Source organism: Ovis aries, chromosome X (genome assembly GCF_016772045.2).
Source record: "Ovis aries strain OAR_USU_Benz2616 breed Rambouillet chromosome X, ARS-UI_Ramb_v3.0, whole genome shotgun sequence".
Classification (NCBI taxonomy): Eukaryota; Metazoa; Chordata; class Mammalia; order Artiodactyla; family Bovidae; genus Ovis; species Ovis aries.
This window is the reverse complement of record NC_056080.1, coordinates 39,770,377-39,776,376: the sequence shown is the minus strand read 5'-3', so window position 1 is coordinate 39,776,376 and position 6,000 is coordinate 39,770,377.

Below are 6,000 nucleotides of genomic sequence, written 5' to 3'. Positions count from 1 at the left end.
GTGAATGAGGAGAGCGAAAAAGTTGGCTTAAAGCTCAACATTCAGAAAACGAAGATCATGGCATCAGGTCCCATCACTTCATGGGAAATAGATGGAGAAACAGTGGAAACAGTGTCAGACTTTATCTTTTGGGGGCTCCAAAATCACTGCAGATGGTGACTGCAGCCATGAAATTAAAAGATGCTTACTCCTTGGAAGAAAAGTTATGACCAACCTAGATAGTATATTCAAAAGGAAAGACATTACTTTGCCAACTAAGGTCTATCTAGTCAAGGCTATGGTTTTTCCAGTGGTCATGTATGGATGTGAGAGTTGGACTGTGAACAAGGTTGAGTGCCGAAGAATTGATGCTTTTGAACTGTGGTGTTGGAGAAGATGCTTGAGAGTCCCTTGGACTGCAAGGAGATCCAGCCAGTCCACTCTGAAGGAGATCAACCCTGGGATTCCTTTGGAGGGAATGATGCTAAAGCTGAAACTCCAGTACTTTGGCCACCTCATGCGAAGAGTTGACTCATTGGAAAAGACTCTGATGCTGGGAGGGATTGGGGGCAGGTGGAGAAGGGGACGACCGAGGATGAGATGGCTGGATGGCATCACGGACTTGATGGATGCGAGTCTGAGTGAACTCTGGGAGTTGGTGATGGACAGGGAGGCCTGGCGTGCTGCGATTCATGGGGTCACAAGGAGTCGGACATGACTGAGCGACTGAACTGAACTGAATGGTTCATTTAGGTCATTTGCCATTTTCTGCTATTATAAACTACAGTGTAACAAGCTCACCTGTGTCAGTATTCCACAGTGACAACTTGCGACAATTGCTGGGTCAACTGAAAAGCTTTTGACCCATGACTGACTTTCCCTCTCACCAGGGGAAAGGGAGGGGGAAGGAGGCAAGTACATTTCCAGTCCTGTAGTCACTGTATTCCCTTCCTGAAGCCCTCCATGGCATCCCCCTGCCCCAGAAAGACAGACCAGCCCCATGCCTCCTCCTGGCCCCCAGACCTACCGCTTGCCTGTCTAGGCCTCTGGCTTTTGAGTGGTCCCTGCTGCCGTGATGGAGCACTGTCAGGGCTTTGGGTATGCGAGGCTCAGGGGGCCCTGTGACCAGACACAGCAGAGGTCACCCAGGACAGCTTCTTCCTGGGGCTCTGTAAATCCCCTCCCACTTCTGCTTCTGTTCCTGCCAGTAGCTCCCAGAAACCTCTGCTCCCATCCCTGTGAGTCCTTAGTGCCAATGCCACTTCCACATTGCTGCCCCTGATTCCAGACAGGAAGGATCCCTCTGCCCCATGCCTTGGAGACCCTTCTGCACAGGTATTGGTGCCATTGTTTTGTTGTTACTGAACCAAACTTGGGTCCACTTGTCTACCTCCCAGCAAAATCAATCTATTGACACTGGGTTGTGCATGAAAGTGCAGCATTTACTGCAGGGCACTAAGCAAGCTAAGGCAAAATGGCTGACTGAGGAAGCCTCACAAATAGCTGTGAAAAGAAGAGAAGCGAAAGGCAAAGGAGAAAAGGAAAGATATACCCATTTGAATGCAGAGTTCCAAAGAATAGCAATCAGAGAGAAGAAAGCCTTCTTAAGTGGACAATGCAAAGAAATAGAGGAAAACAATAGAATGGGAAAGACGTGAGATCTCTTCAAGAAAATCAGAGATACCAAGGGAACATTTCTTGCAAGAATGGGCACACTAAAGGACAGAAATGGTATGGAGCTAACAGAAGCAGAAGATACTGAGAAGAAGTGGCTAGAACACACAGAAGAACTGTACAAAAAAGATCTTTATGACCAGGATAACCATGATGGTGTGACCATTCACCTAGAGCCAGATATCCTGGAGTGTGACGTCAAGTGGGCCTTAGGAAGCATCACTACAAACAAAGCTAGTGGAGGTGATGGAATTCCAATTGAGTTATTTCAAATCCTAAATGATGATGCTAATTTGGAAAACCCAGCAGTGGCCACAGGATTGGCCGCAGGACTGGAAAAGGTCAGTTTTCATTCCAATCTCAAAGAAAGGCAATGCTGAAGAATATTCAAATTACTGCACAACTGTGCTCATTTCACATGCTAACAAGGTAATGCTCAAAATTCTTCAAGTTAGACTTTAACAGCGTGTGAACCAAGAACTTCCAGATGTACAAGCTGAATTTAGAAAAGGTAGAGGAATCAGAGATCAAACTCTGCCAACGTCCGTTGGATCATAGAAAAAGCCAGGGAATTTCAGAAAAACATCTACTTCTACTTCACTGTCTATGCTAAAGCCTTTGACTGTGGATCACAACAAACTGTGGGAAATTCTTAGAGATGGGAATACCAGATGACCTTACCTGCCTCCTGAGAAACTTTTATGCAGGTCAAGAAGCAATCATTAGAATTGGACATGGAACAACAAACTGGCTCAAACTTGGGAAAGGAGTACATCAAGGCTGTATATTGTCACCCTCCTTATTTAACTTACATGCAGAGTATATCATGTGAAATGTTGGGCTGGATGAAGCACAAGCTGGAATCAAGATTGCTGGGAGAAATATCAATAATCTCAGATATGCAGATGACACCATCCTTATGGCAGAAAGTGAAGAGGAACTAAAGAGCCTCTTGATGAAGGTGAAAGAGGAGAGTGAAAAAGCTGGTTTTAAAATTCAGCATTCAAAATACTGAGATCATGGCATCTGGTCTCATCACTTCATGGCAAATAGGTGGGGAAAAAAAAATGGAAACAGTGATGGACTTTATTTTCTTGGGCTCCAGAATCACTGCAGACAGTGACTGCAGCCATGAAATTAAAAGACGCTTGCTCCTTGGAAGAAAAGCTATGACCAACTTCGACAGCATAGTAAAAAGCAGACATCACCTTGCCGAAAAAGGTCTGTCTAGTCAAAGCTATGGTTTTTCCAGTAGTCATGTATGGATGTGCGAGCTGGACCATAAAGAAGGCTGAGCACCAAAGAATTAATGCTTTCCAACTGTGGTGCTGTAGAGGACTCTTGAGAGGCCCTTGGACAGCAAGGAGATGAAACCAGTCAATGCTAAAGGAAATCACCCCTGGGTATTCACTGGAAGGGTTGATGCTGAAGCTCCAATACTTTGGCCACCTGATGCAAAGAACTGACTCACTAGAAAAGACCTTGGCGCTGGGAAAAATTGAAGGCAGGAGAAGGGGGTGACAGAGGATGAGATGGTTGGATGGCATCGCTGACTCAATGGACATGAGTTTAAGCAAGCTCTTGGAGAGAGTAGGACAGGGAAGCCTGCATGCTATAGTCCATGGGGTCGCAAAGAGTTGGACACGACTGAGTGACTGAACAACAGAAGGAAGGAGAATGGATAACTCATGCTCAAAACACTCAACTCCCTGATGGCTTTCAGGGAAGGTTTTTTTTGTTTTTTTTTTTTTTAAGCTGTGCCAAGTCTCCGTTGTAGCATGTAGAATCTGTAGTTGCTGCATGTGGGATCTAGTTTCCCAACCAGGAATCGAACCCGGGCCCCCTGCGTTGGGACTGCAGAGTCATAGCCACTGGACCACCAGGGAAATCCCCAGGGAAGGGTTTTTAAATGGAACATTTGGGGTGTGGGTTGCAGCTTGTGGACTTTGTTCTGATTGGTTGGTAGTGAGGTAACAGGGTGGTGTTTCCGGAATCTTAATCATCAATGTTCTGGTTCCAACCAGTCTGGGGTCTGCGTGCTTGTGGTCAGCATGTAGGCACCATCCTCCACCTGGGTGGGGTCTTGGTTTCTGCAGAACAACTAAAAGATACGTGTCACATTGTTATGTATATCCCTAGAGGAGGAACTAGGACTCCTTTATCACTGAACTATTGTCATTACTTTTCTTCCTTACTGTTATTACTTTTCCTTCGTTTCTGAGTTATCTCATTTCCCTAAATAGTAACTGTTTGAGTCTGCTCAGGGAAGGCCTAGAAGAGGAGGAAACTATTTTTTTTCCCTACAAACAAGAAACATGGGCCAGGGAGGGACTTTTGTCTCCAGTATGGCCCCACAGGGTTCTGCTCAGTTTCATTATTCCTATTTCTAGGCAGAGCTGTCTCTTAAGGTGACATCATTATTTCATTTACAAAAGGCAAGTGACACTGTGTAGTGTGTAGTTTCTAGGCCCCAGCTCTCCAAGGGGCTACATCACAGATTCAGTGGGCAGGGAAGAGGTGGGTGTCTGACCAGAGAAAGAAAGAAGAGAGAGACGAAGCAGTTCTAAATTCCATCTGGACCTTTCCATGTTTGCCCCACACTACACACAAGGCTTGCCTCAGCTGAGGCAGAATTTCTAGGACACTAGGGAGCCCAGACTTTGCAGGAGCAAAGTTGCTCTGATATTGTGATTTGTAATAAGAAATAGATATTTGGTCTTAGAACGGTTCCTAGGACAGAGTTCCTAAAACCCCTGGAATTTCCTGTGATTAGGGCAATAAAGCTGTCTTTTGTGATATTAATGAGGTGACTTCTGGAAAGGCCTTGGTGGTTTTTTAAGTTGTGTCTGACTCTTGCTATGCCATGGACTGTAGCCTGCTAGGCTCCTTTGTCCATGAGATTCTCCAGGCAAGAATACTGGAGTGGGTTGCCATTACCTTCTCCAGGGGATCTTCCCAACCCAGGAATCAAACCTGGGCCCTCTGCATTGCAGGCAGATTCTTTACTGACTGAGCTATGAGGGAAGTCCATGGAAAGGCCTTAGGTAACCCAAAGAAAGGGGCTGGTTGTCAAAGGAACTAACCATGTGTTTAGAGGGTAGGAACTTTCCATTTCATCCCCCTCAACCCCAGGGCAAAAGAGGGGACTGGACTTTGAATCAATCACCAATGGCCCATGATTTAATCAATCATGTCTAGCTAATGAAGTCTCCATAAACACCCAAAAGGAAAGGGTTCAGAGAGCTTCCAGGTTGGTGAACACATGGAGATGTGGGGAGAGTGGTGAGCCCAGGCAGGGCATGGAAGCTCCATGTTCTTTCCCCTAGACCTTACCCTACGTATCTCATCCATCCATCTGTTCCTGACTTATAGCCTTTTATAACAACCTAGTAAGTAAAATGTTTCTCTGAGTTCTGTGAGCTGCGCTAGCAAATTAACCCAATCCAAGGAACTGTTAGGGGAAGCACACTGATTGAAACCGCCCACCCTGGCCAGGCACCATAGTAACCATCTGCATGAGTTGTTTTACGACAGGTGGTCCTGGTAAGGAACACGGAACTAATAAGCCACCACCAACAGGAAGAGTTCGGGAAAGGTCAAAAGGAGACACCACATGTCCGATCACCTCCCAGAATCCTCCTCTCTGGCATCCATCTTGGCTGAACAAGGCGTGCACCAGCAGGAAGGACTCTGAGTCAGAATGATTGGCTAAAAACAACCTGGAAACTAATCCTATCACCATAAAACCTGAGACTGCGAGCCACATGGCAGAGCAGTTCTCCTGGGTTCCCTTACCCTACTGCTCTCCACTCGGGTGCCTTCTCCCAATAAAATCTCTTGCTTTGTCAGCACATGTCTCTCAGACAATTCATTCCTGAGTGTTAGACAAGAGCCCACTCTCAGGCCTTGGAAGGGGTCCCCCTTCTGGTAACAATAGTGATTATTACTGCTATTACCATTGCTATTATAACTATGACTGTCCCATTTGGGGCCACGGCTTAGGAATCTCCCTTTCACAGACATTAACTGTCTCATCCATGCTTCTAGGCTGTTGATCCCTTTAAAGACCAGAACTGCATTTTGTTTACCAAAGGCAAATGGCAACCCACTCCAGTACTCTTGCCTGAAAAATCCCATAGACAGAGGAGCCTGGCAGGCAATAGTCCACAGGGTCACAAAGAATCAGACACAACTGAGCAACTAACATTCTACCAAAGGCAAGGATCATGGAGCACAGTGAGTGACTAATAGTAAGTGCTCAGTGAATTATGAGCACTGCTGGGACTTGACCACTCATCCTCTGTGGTCCACACAACAGCAGCATCAGGAGGGACTATCCTCACTTGA